This window comes from Bos indicus x Bos taurus, chromosome 11, assembly GCF_003369695.1.
Source record: "Bos indicus x Bos taurus breed Angus x Brahman F1 hybrid chromosome 11, Bos_hybrid_MaternalHap_v2.0, whole genome shotgun sequence".
Lineage (NCBI taxonomy): Eukaryota > Metazoa > Chordata > Mammalia > Artiodactyla > Bovidae > Bos > Bos indicus x Bos taurus.
Genome location: NC_040086.1, coordinates 20,415,989 through 20,428,728, shown reverse-complemented (window position 1 = coordinate 20,428,728; position 12,740 = coordinate 20,415,989). Strand labels below are relative to the sequence as shown.

Here is a 12,740-nt window from a genome sequence, read left to right as displayed (position 1 = left end):
GATCCTTTTCTGAAGAAATTGCTCAAAATGTGCAGAATCCTTCCCCGGAAGCACTAAAATCAAAGGTGAATCTCAGAATCTGTTTCTTTGTTATGTCACTCTTCATGACAAATTTTCTCTATTTTGATTGTAAAACCTCTGTTGAATTTAAAATCACCTTTCCAACAACATGGCTTTTCCATTTCTCTACCAAATGCTTAGGGCTTCTCTGGTGGCTCAGCAATAAAGAATCTGCCTGCCAATGCAGGAGATGCAGATTTGATCCCTGATCCAGGAAAATCCCCTGGAGAAGGAAATGGCAACCCACTCCAGTATTCTTGCCTGGGAAATCCCAAGAACAGAAGAGCCTGGAGGGCTACAGTCCATGGAGTCGCAAACAGTTGGACATGACTTAGCGAATTAACAACCACCACCACTGTGTGTAAAGGCTCTGAACCTAAACTTTTTTTCATTAGGCTAACTTTTTGAATCCTCATTCATTTAAAAATGAGAATTTGGTTTTCTGCAAAATCTCTACCTAGTAAAGAGTAAGGAATTTGTTTTAAATTAGAATTCATGTTTAGTGAGAAAAAACAAATCACACAGAACTTGATGTCTTCAAACAAGACTTTACACCAAAGGCAGAAAAGACCTAGATGTATTCCTGGGTAGGGCAAGTGGAAATGTTCAAAGGAAGTTACGGGGACCTCCCTGGTGGTCCAGTGGTTAAGATTCTGTGCTTCCAATTCAGGGGCATGGGTATTGAGCCCTGGTCAGAGAACTAAGATCCCACATGCTGTGCAGCATGGCCACAAAATTAAATAAGTAAGTAAACTGGGGAGAAAAGTAAATTAAAAAAAATAGGAAGCTACCATATACTGGAAGAAGGAGGAGTATAAGCAAATATAGCTAAATAGCAATTTTTGTTTTTTAAAGTTTCAGAAAAGCTCCCAAGTGACCTGAGTTGGGTCCTATTTACAAAACACGCAGACAGGAGGGTCATTCAGCTGGTTCTAAGCCTGGCGAAGGATAAGGGCATATGTGGCCCCTTTTACCAAGTGAGGCTAGACCAACTTTGCCTACCACCCAAAAGCCAGCTTTCTCCTGGGACCTCCAAGCATCACCTTCAGTCCACAGCCTCCTTCTTATCACCAGCCTATGTAAGTTTTCATGGGGGGAGGGTGGGGATCTGCACTGCTCAACCCTGACTGGCTGTGAACTTCTAACCCAAGGAGCATTCTTATCCCATTAGGATGAAATCCACAGGGTTCAACAACTTAATTCCTCTATGAACACTGAATGTATACCAGGTGCCAGGGGAAGGGAGAGGACAGCGGGGAGGCTGGGCTATACACGTGACCAAGTCCCCGATGATTTCCAGGTCCTGAGGGTCTAGCTGAGCAAAGATATGCTGGATAGGAAACCAAAAATAACACCAGATAGAATAAAATCAATGCAATCACAGTGCAAATTGCTCAAGGGATCCAGAGGGGAAAACATTCATTTCATGATGGGGAGTGGAGGAAAAGGAAAGAGAATTTTCATAGTAGTGAATGGGAGGGGGCACTTTTGGCTGAGTGAACAGTCTTGAAATGGAGCCTGTGTTTAGAGACCACTTTTTAATAGTCTGGCATGGCTGTGGGGGAAATTCGAGAATTCAATGGAGAATGAGACAGACGCAGAGCCTCCACATGAAATCCTATAGTCAGGAGAGAGGGCAGTAAAGTATCCTCCATATAAGTTAGGCAAATAAAAGTATTTAAAAAAAAAAAAAAGTAAAACAAGATTTTCCTGGCTAGTGAAATCTTTGGAATTATAGAAGGGAATCAGATACTACTAATAATTATAATAATAATGGTGATTATTTTGTCAAGCTGGAAGTGGTTTAGGACATACATAATCTTTTAGAGCTGAAGGAACTTTAAAGACCATCCCTGCCAATTCCCTTATTTTAAAAAACAGATGAGGAGATTGATGACCAGAGCAAAGTGCGTGCATGCTCAGTTGTGTCTGACTCTGCGGCACCATGGACTGCTGTCTACCAGGCTTCTCTGTCCATGTTATTTTCCAGGCAAGAAACCTGGAGTGGATTGACATTTCCTACTCCGTGAGATCGAACCTGCATCTCTTGTGTCTTCTGCATTGGCAGGCAGATTCTTTAACCACTACACCACCCGAGAAGCCTACAGAAAAGTCCCTTGTCTCAAATTCACAGCTGCTTAGGGGCAAAGCAGGGTTGGAACACAGATCTCTTTCTTTCTAGACCTGGTCACTTTCCACTAAAACGTGTCAACCTGCACCCTCCTGGCTTTTTTTCAGAGAAGGGAAAACAGTGAAACAGCAGTTGGAGTTTAAGAGGTTTGCCTGAAGTCCCATAGCCAGTGGTGGCTCAGAGGGAACTCAGACCGAAGACATCAGAGACATCAAGCCAACACTCTCCTGTAAACATTCTTACTAAAATTAAACCCATTCACGAGGGGTGAAGCACGAGACAGAAGAGTGAGTGTGGTGATTAAAGCCCAAGAATGCATGTTTCTCCAATCGTGACCTGGGTAAGAAACACAGGGGCTGCAGGAGTCTGCTTTGCCTCAGCTGCCATCCGGCCCCACCATGCACAAGCCAAGCTGCAGGGAGCTCTCTTTCTCCACTGAGGGCTTAGCTGCAATATGGTTTAAATTAGACATTTCTTGCCTGAGTAGAACAAATCACTTAGGTTATACGCTGACAAAAAAGGAACAGTCTGCATGCTTGGAAAGCTTAGGGGGAATTAAATTATGTGCTGTCACTTCAGAGTTGTTCCTCTGTCCTCTCCACCACCACCTCTCAATTGCCTGCAGGAGTCCTAGCCTTGCGTGCAAGCCGAGCCCTAACCCAGGGCTTAACATAAACTTCGGGCTCTCAGGTCATTGGGAAATAACAGGTATATCCGGTTGGGTCTTTTGTGCTTGTCTGCACGCAAATTAAAAGCTCGTGCAAAGCTGAACTCCTTGGAGCCTCTGGTTAGGGAGAAGGTATGATGCCTTGGAAGAGAATTCTCACACGATCTCTGTTTGCTTTTTCAGGGAATGGGGGTGGAGGGTTGAGCTTGCTTATGGGAAATTCACACCTCTGGGCAGCTGAGCTCAGAAGGGGCGGGATGTGGAGGTGGCTTTGTGCCAGCTGGTCTGCTGGGAGCAGGAGTCTGCAGGACCTCATGTCGGAGCTTTGAAAGGGGGTACATCTTGTAGATTTCCGTGGGGGGAGTAGAGGTGGGTGGGCCAATGCCTGTGCTTCCTGGCTGGTGTCAACAGTGGCAGGACCCTTGGAAGGCCAGAGTTGTGTGGGGAGGGGCACAGGTGGGGCCCTATAACTAAGGGAAGGACCCATGCACCAAAAGCTGTCACCTCAGCACCCCACCTCCCTCACTGTTGAAGACCCCATTATGATTCAGCTTTTTTAAAAAGAAAAAAAAAGATTTTAAAAATGTGGGCCATTTTTCAAGTCTTGATTGAATTTGTTATAACATTGCTTCTGTTCTATGTTTTGTTTTTTTGCTGTTGTTGTTGTTTTTGACTGAGAGGCATGTGGGATCCCATCTCCTTGACCAGGGAATGAACCCCTGAATTGGAAGGTAAAGTCTTAACCACTGGACCACCAGGAAATCCCTACAATTCAACTCCGAAGCCTCCAAAAGGCTGGTTGGAGTGGGAGAAGGTGTCCACTCTGTCCCTGTGCTTCATCTAATAGGAAGCAGTGATGTTCATGTCTCCTGCTCTTACGGTTTTGCTTACCCGGCCTGGAGCAGAGGTTGCAGGGTACCTCCAGGATCTGGTAGACCGGAATTCACATTTTAGCTCAGCTACCACAGGAGCTGCGTGGCCTTGGTTGATAACGCCAACTCTTCCTGTCTTGCTTTATTTGTCTGTAGGAAAGGGATTATGGTTAATAGTTACCTTAGAGAGTTGGTTGTGAAGGATTAATAAAATGATTCATGTCAAGTGCTTGGCACTCCGCCCGGCTCAGAGTGCTCAATAAATGGTAGTTCTTCCATTATTAGTAGTACATTATTACTATTACCATTGTTATTACTGGCACAGCTGCTAATGAAAGAGCCGCTGTGATCTCAGGATGTGGCTCAGATGCCCTTCTGGCCCCACACCTGAGCAGGAGCTCCCCACCCCCTTCATCTAAGCCACGCTCTCCCGGTCGCTGACTCAGACATCACCTGGGCTCCAGGCAGCAGAGATGTGGGTACCACTCTGCCTCTTCCTTCTGGCCCTGCTTGGGGGTTAAACTGCACCATCCCCACTAGACCCATCATCTGGGAGTGGTACCTCTGTGATAGCCCAGCTGTTTAGAAGTGCCCACACGTGTCTCAGGGGCTTTCCTCCAAAAATCAGTCACTGGGACATGTTTGCCTCTGAAATCTACCCTCACTGCCACCAAGTTCCTATATCAAGACCATAGATATTATGGTCTTTATATTCTTTAGATATTAATACTTCTGGGTGGATTTTTCTCACAAGAAAAATCATACATTTGAACTGAGACGGTGATTCTCAATGGCAACCCACTTCAGTGTTCTTGCCTGGAGAATCCCAGGGATGGAGGAGCCTGGTGGGCTTCCATCTATGGGGTTGCACAGAGTCGGACGTGACTGAAGCAACTCAGCAGCAGCAGGTGATTCTCAAAGTGTGGCCCGGGGACTTCTTGGGAGGGTAGGTGGTCCCTGAGATGCTTTCAGGAAGTCCATAAGGTTAAAACTATGGTCATAAAGTAGTCTTTGCCCTTCTCCCCATTCTTCTCTCACAAGATCACCAGGGATCTTTCAGGGGCTACCTGACATTCAATATCACTACAGATTGGTTACAGCATCAGATATGAGTATTCATCTGTCTTCTATTAAATCAGAAATTAAAGGGATTTGTAAAATATGTAAAACAATGCCACTCCTACTAAATATTTTTTGTTTTGGAAAACAGAGATATTTTCTAATATGCTATTTATGTAAACATGTTTTAGGTTTATTGTGTTTTAATGGATAAATTTCATTTCTAAAATTGTAAATGCGTGCATGCATGCTCAGATCCTCAGACATGTCCGACTCTTTGCAACCCCACGGACTATAGCCTGCCAGGCTCCACTGTCCATGGAATTTAGATAAAACTTAGAGGAAGCAATAGCTCTTTGGTTTCTGTAACATTTTTTAAGAGTAGAAAGAGGTCCTGAACACAAAACATTTGAGAAACACTGAGCTAAGATTTTGGCATTGGGACCAATGAAGTCATCACTTTGCTCACTTACTTCTAAATAAAACTGTCATTTCTGGGAGTCTGGAATAGTGTGAATTTTATAGTAAGTTCAATATAATGCATTTGAATGTAGCAGATCTAGTCATGAAGGCCATGTGGAGGCTGCATTCCAGCCACTGTTTTAAAGGAAAATTTTTCAAAACCCTCCCAAGACTGGATTGTAAATTACAGAGCCTGAACTGTGCAGGACAGATAGCAATTTTCTCCACTAGGAGAGGAGAGGGCAGGTCTGAATTGCATCTCACACGGGAACCAAGATGGCTTTTCCTGTTGGGGTCCTGGCCTCCAGGAGGATGTCAGCTCTCCTGGGGGAGTGGGGAGAGGCTTGGGATCACCCAGGTCGTTCACAGGCATGTGGGTGCCGGGGAAGTGTATACACACAGTGTGGAGTCAGAAGGGAGGGGCTGCTGGACAGTTTATGACACTGGCAGTCAGTTCACGTGTGTTGATCGCTATGGTCTGGGTGGGCTTTGGAGCCTGTAGACCCGAGTACAGATCTTGACCCCCAGAGATTGTCATACTGAGTGAGTAAGTGAGACAGAGAAAGAGAAATATCATATGATATCCCTTATATGTGGAATCTAAAAAAAAAAATGATACAAATGAACTTATTTACAAAATAGACTCATAGAGAATGAACTTACGGTTACCAGCGAGGAAGAATCGGGGAAGGGATACTTACGGAGTTTCGGATGGACAGGTACACACTGCTATATTCAAAATGGATAACTAACAAGGACTTACTGTATGGCACAGGGAACTCTGCTCAATGTTATGTGGCAGCCTGGATAGGAGGGGAGTCTGGGGGAGAATGGATACATGTACATGTATGGTTGAGTCCGTTTCCTGCTCACCCGAAACTATCACAGCATTGTTAACTGGCTATACTCCAATATAAAATTAAAAATTAAAAAATCACTTGCAACCTGTAAGACTTTTGGCAAATAGTCCATCGTGTCTGAACCTTAATCCTCCTATATGTAAAGCAGGCTAATGATGGCTATACATTTAGGATGATCGGGAGAAGTAAATGAAGTTGTCAAGCACTGAATACAGTGCCCGGCATTTGGAGGGAAAATTAACTCCTTTCCTCTCTGTGTCCTGACTTGCTTTGTGGTGTTCAGCACTCTAACAGACCAGAGGAGAGTGAGCCCTGGCCTGACCTCACAACTACAACATCGGAGAGGAGGATCATCCTCTCGTTTCACTGGGCACAGAGTTCTGCATGTGGCACTCAAAATTGTTGTAGTTATTCCATGTTAAATGAAATGACACTTGTAATCTGATTTTCACCTCTCTGAGCTGCCTCCGGGAGCTGCAGGTATGATACCCAGAGCCCAGCAGGAGAAAGGCACAAGGATTGCCACTGGTTCAGAGCCCGTCATGTGTTCTTAAATGGGATGGAGATTTCCATTTTACCCCAGAGCCCCAGGTATTCCATGAGGTAACCCCGCGATCTGGGAGCTCAGGTGAGTGTATCAGATGCTCCCTGAAACCGCGGACAGTGCCCTGGGGGCCTGGTAAGAGGCACCAGCTGCACCTGAACACAGGTGTAGGTGCTGCTACCAAGGCTCAGAACTTGAGAAGTCCTGACTTCCTTCTGCAATCCAACCCGTAAAACAAATAAGCCACAGGCTGACTCGGCACAATAGTTCAAGGAAAGAAGGTTAGTCACCACCACAGTACAGATGGCTGAATTCGACTTTCCACTGTGGCCAGGGGAGCGTTTCCTCCCTGGCAGTTAACAAGGAAGGGCAGAGAGACTCCTCGCCCAGCCTTCTGGTCCGGGCTGCCAGACGGCCTGAGCTTCTTCAGTGCAGCTGCTCAGTGTTCTGGGTGCTGCAGGTCTGAGCCACAGCCCACTTTCATCCAGACCTGTACTGGGAGGAAAGTAGGCGGTCTCTTCTGGGGAGCCAGGGAGCATGGCTTCATTCATGCCAACCCCTGGAGGTCCCAGGACAGCACTTCCTGGGGCCTTCTCCTGTTTGCACCGCGTGGACTGTCGTTTTCTTAACTCTCCCTGGCAGCGATGGCCCGAGTGCTGTCCCAGAGCCTCTGCTCTGTGGGAGGGACTGGCCCAGAGCCTGGCTTGGAGGAAGGCACCCGGCTCGGCCTCCTCCGGGACCTTTTGGGAGCGTGGCATCCTCCTGCCTAAAGAGCTGCCTCTGCTCTGAGGGTCCTGAAGTGGAGCGTGTCCATCTGGGTGAGCTGAAACAAGGTGAGAAAGAAGTACTGCATGGCTCCATCTGGGAGCTGGAGGAAAACGCAAATTGGCTGTTGATGCTGAGCCCTTCTGCCAAGAGCAGATGGCTCTGAGGTTGGCCTTTTCAGGCAGCGGCAAATGGCTTCCCTCAGAGTAATGATCATAACTGATGCGTCTGAGCCCCTCCCTGGTACCAGGCACTGTTCTTCTAAAGCTGTACATGTATTAGCTCGTTTAGTCCTGAAGTAGGTACTGGCGTGGTCTCTGTTTTACCCAAATGTGAACTGGACCCAGAAAGCTATTTGCAGCAGCTAGAGTCACTCGGTTATGAGTGGTAGAGGCAGAACCCTGCGGGCTCTGGAGTTGGGCGCTACTGACCACTCATGTGCTGCCTCAGAAAGAAAAGGAGGCTGTGGCTGTTGTCACCTTAGGCTTCCAGGAGGTTGCAGGCGGTTGGGTGAGGGTGTGTCACCCCAAAGCGTCACACTGAACCAAGCAGGCTATGTTTATCTCTGTGAGGTCCAAGTCCTTGCGTGACTCTGATTTTATTGGACAGGAATAAGGGCGTAGTACTAGTGGTAACAATAATAAATAACAGCTAGCTTTTATTGAGAACTCACTCTTTGCCATCAACTGTGCTAATTGGTATCCTCATAATATCTCATTTAATCCTCACAGTGACCCCCTGTGGCTGGGATATTATGATCCCTTTTGTACAAATGAGGATACTTGGGCTAAGAAGAGTTAACTACCATGGCCAAGGTCACTGCTTATAAGTCAGAGAGCTGGGCCTTACACCCAAGAGTGCCTGGCTCCAGAAGCCAAATTCCTAATGATGTGTTATGCTGGCTTTACTGCTTTTAATCTCCTCTGGAAGACTGGACAAACCTAGAAGGCTTTTTGGGCCTGTGCCCAGGGGCCTGTCATCATCTCGGAGGGGACATTGAGGCACGCTGAGGTCACTCTCCTACCCTGGATTCTGTGATGTCTTCCATAGAGATATGGAAATCCGGAATGCTCCCCCCACTAATGTCTTATCAGCTTTAATCTGGGGATTTCCCTCACCTGTCAAGAAGAGGAGATGATCTGAGCACAAGCATACCAATTCTTTAAAGGAAAGAACAGATCTGAAAGACAAGTAATCCCTTTGTTTTCTTTTCATTCTATATTTGCAAAGCTAAATTAAAGCAATCATTCTTTATAGAAGGAAAAGTTTGTTGGTACATGCTACTGGGTACAAAATCCCAGGTTCCAGATGCAAACTGGCCGTCTTTGTGGAAGACAAGGAGGTGTTAGCAAGACCCTTTAAAATGCATACCCCTTTGATTCAAGATTCTCCACTGGGAAAACATTTGCAAATGTATACAGAATTGCACAGAAAAGTGAAGTCACCACAATGGAGTCTCAAATAAGTTGGAAAGAACACAAACGGTCTTCAAAGAGAAATGGCTAAATAAATTATGTTACAGTCATACTACGCCGTAGTTTAAAAGCATGTGGTAGGTAGATCTATACCTTCTGTTGAAGTTGCCAAGACAATTGTTAAGTTGAAAAAAATCACTGAACAGTAATTTTAGTATGATCTCATTTGTATTAAAAATATATACATATGCACAAGCATATGCTATACATAAGTGGAAGACACATGATTCTTGTGGCTGCACATGAGAAGGGGTAGGAGCATGGGCTTTCCTAATTCTCTGCATATTCTTATATACTGATTGAATCTTTTGCAACAAGAGCATGTTTGTATACTATGCGTGGGTGTGTTTTAAGAATTTATATCTGGTCAAAACTGAAAAATAATATATACAAATTGTATAATATTATAACATGCCTGAGTGCTAAGTCGCTTCAGGCGTGTCTGACTCTGTGTGACCCTATGGACGGCACTGGGCCAGGCTCCTCTGTCCATGGAATATTCCAGGCAAGAATACTGGAATGGGTTGCCATTTCCTACTCCAGGAGATCTTCCCAACCCAGAGATTGAACCTGCATCTCTTAAGTCTCCTACATTGGCAGGTAGGTTCTTTACCAATAGCGCCACTTGGGAAGCCCTAATATTGTATGCTCAAAATTCTCCAAGCCAGACTTCAGCAATACGTGAACCGTAAACTTCCAAATGTTCAAGCTGGTTTTAGAAAAGGCAGAGGAACCAGAGACCAAATTGCCAACATCCGCTGGATCATCAAAAAAGCAAGAGAGTTCCAGAAAAACATCTATTTCTGCTTTATTGACTATGCCAAAGCCTTTGACTGTGTGGATCACAATAAACTGTGGAAAATTCTGAAAGAGATGGGAATACCAGACCATCTGACCTGCCTCTTGAGAAATTTGTATGCAGGTCAGGAAGCAACAGTTAGAACTGGACATGGAACAGCAGACTGGTTCCAGATAGGAAAAGGAGTACGTCAAGGCTGTATATTGTCACCCTGCTTATTTAACTTATATGCAGAGTACATCATGAGAAATGCTGGGCTGGAAGAAGCACAAGCTGGAATCAAGATTGCTGGGAGAAATATCAATAACGTCAGATATGCAAATGACACCACCCTTATGGCAGAAAGTGAAGAGGAACTTAAAAGCCTCTTGATGAAGGTGAAAGAGGAGAGTGAAAAAGTTGGCTTAAAACTCAACATTCAGAAAACTAAGATCATGGCATTTGGTTCCATCACTTCATGAGAAATAGATGGGGAAACAGTGGAAACAGTGTCAGACTTTATTTTTGGGGGCTTCAAAATCACTGCAGATGGTGACTGCAGCCATGAAATTAAAAGACGCTTACTCCTTGGAAGAAAAGTTATGACCAACCTGGATAGCATATTCAAATGCAGAGACATTACTTTGCCAACAAAGGTCCGTCTAGTCAAGGCTATGGTTTTTCCAGTGGTCATGTATGGATGTGAGAGTTGGACTGTGAAGAAAGCTGAGCGCCAAAGAATTGATGCTTTTGAACTGTGGTGTTGGAGAAGACTCTTGAGAGTCCAAGGGACTCTGCAAAGAGATCCAACCAGTCCATTCTGAAGGAGATCAGCCCTGGGATTTCTTTGGAAGTAATGATGCTAAAGCTGAAACTCCAGTACTTTGGCCACCTCACGCGAAGAGTTGACTCATTGGAAAAGACCCTGATGCTGGGAGGGACTGGGGGCAGGAGGAGAAGGGGACGACAGAGGATGAGATGGCTGGATGGCATCACTGACTCGATGGATGTGAGTCTGAGTGAACTCCGGGAGTTGGTGATGGACAGGGAGGCCTAGTGTGCTGCGATTCATGGGGTCACAAAGAGTCGGACACAACTGAGCAACTGAACTGAACTGAATATTGTAACATGATATATTAAATATTTATATATATATAAAATATTGTGTATGCATAATAATGTAGATATATAATATAAACCAAAGTCCAAAGATTTTTGTCATAGAAGTAGTCCAGAGTGGGCCAGTGGTCACCTGGCCACTAGACTTGTTTTCCCCATATTACTTTCCAGCTTCTGTTGTGATCTTGGCCTCAGAGGCCATAAGAGTATCAACATGGCCTCCATGGGCTGGAAGCTTCAAAATGTATTTAATGGAAATAAATGGAAAATCTCATATTTTTTTTTAAATCAATTGTACAAGTGCAATGAAAGACTCAGAATGGTATTAAGTCTCAAGATAAAAGATAAAGACCTTAATTTATCACAAGCTTAGATACTTTAAAATAGCCCTAAAACTTAGTTTGCATTAAAAAGAAACACTGCATGATTGGTGGGAAGTAACCACAGCTCTCGGGGTTGGACAAGATCTCATCTTTGGGGTATTGTGTTTAGTTTTAGGTACATACGTAGCCATATTGAAGAGCTGCTAAAGCAAAATCCCATGAAGAAAACCAACTTCTATACTGATGACTTAAGGGCTGAGCTTTCTTGGCTATGGGTTCCAGGCAAAAAGCATCTATCTTGGGGCTTCCCTGGTGGCTCAGTGGTAAAGAATCTGCCTGCTAGTGTGGGAGACACAGGTTTGATCCCTGACCCAGGAAGATCCCACATGCCTTGGAGCAACCAAGCCTGTGCGCCAGCCACAACTACTGAGCCTGTGCTCTGGAGCCTGGGAGCCACAACTTCTGATCCACGTGCTGTAACTTCTGAAGCCTAGAGCCAGTGCTCTGCAACAAGTCTAGAACCAGTTCTCTGCAATAAGAGAAGCCACAGCAATGAGAAGCCTGCGCATTGCAAGTAGAGAGTAGCCCCTACTTGTTGCAACTAGAGAAAGCGCATGTAGCAGTGAAGACCCAGCACTGCAAAAAATAAATAATTTTTTAAAAAAGCATCTATCTCAGTTGCTGATTTATTATTATTATTATTTTGGGTTATCCTTCAACCCAAAATGAAGGACAGAAGCAGGATACCTGAGGACAGAGGGGCCTCTTACCTTTTGTTTCCCAGCAGAGTCTGGACACGACTGAGCGACTTCACTTTCACTTTTCACTTTCATGCATTGGAGAAGGAAATGGCAACCCACTGCAGTGTTCTTGCCTGGAGAATCCCAGGGATGGGGGAGCCTGGTGGGCTGCCATCTATGGGGTTGCACAGAGTTGGACACAACTGAAGTGACTTAGCAGCAGCATGTTCTCCCTACCTCCATCTCTCTTTTTCTGAAAACAGACTTAGCCCTTTGGCCACAGGGGTGGCCTGATGCCAAGCTGGCACAATGGAATCCTTCCAGGGGCTTGAAAAATGACCCTGAAAAGGACATGTTCTCTTTTTTGGGGGGTGGTGGTTAATTTGAGGCTGCCCATGGCCAGCTTTCCTGCTACATGAAGAGAGTATATGGGATGAAACCCAAGCAGAGACTAGCATGCTAGACAGTGGGAGAGCAGCCCCAGGTCCTTCCATCCTGTGAGGTACCACCTTTATCCTTTCCTTCATGTGAGCCAGTGCATTTCTGTCCTGCTTAAACACGCTTAAGCTGGATTTCTCTTCTATGGAATCAATACAACACAAGGTATTTTAAATCTCTTCCTTGAACTATCTCTCTAGCTTCGCTGTTCTTTTGAAAGTTATCTGTACCAAACAATTCAAATGTTGAGTTTAGGGGTGGGCAAAATCCCCATATTGTGTGTTATTGACTGAAAAGAGATCCCTGGGCCTTAGACACTGGCTTTGAGCAACTGATAACTTAGAGTCTGGTATGGATATTCACTAGAGTGAGGGCTCCACCATGAGCTACGTCAAGGGTACCCGCAGGCCTCTCTGGATTTATCCTGAGTCTTCATCAGGTATTGGA

The 12,740-nt window shown here is 45.2% G+C and overlaps 1 long non-coding RNA gene across 1 annotated transcript in view; it reads left to right on the top strand.

Moving 5' to 3' along the window:
- The window catches only part of LOC113901110, a 32,283-nt gene extending 28,843 nt beyond the window's left edge, over positions 1-3,440 (top strand). Inside the window, exons 3-4 of the long non-coding RNA XR_003513306.1 lie at positions 916-1,139; positions 2,299-3,440. This is a non-coding gene — a long non-coding RNA (uncharacterized LOC113901110). The remainder of the gene's footprint in view (positions 1-915; positions 1,140-2,298) is intronic.
- Positions 3,441-12,740: the final 9,300 nt, after the last annotated feature.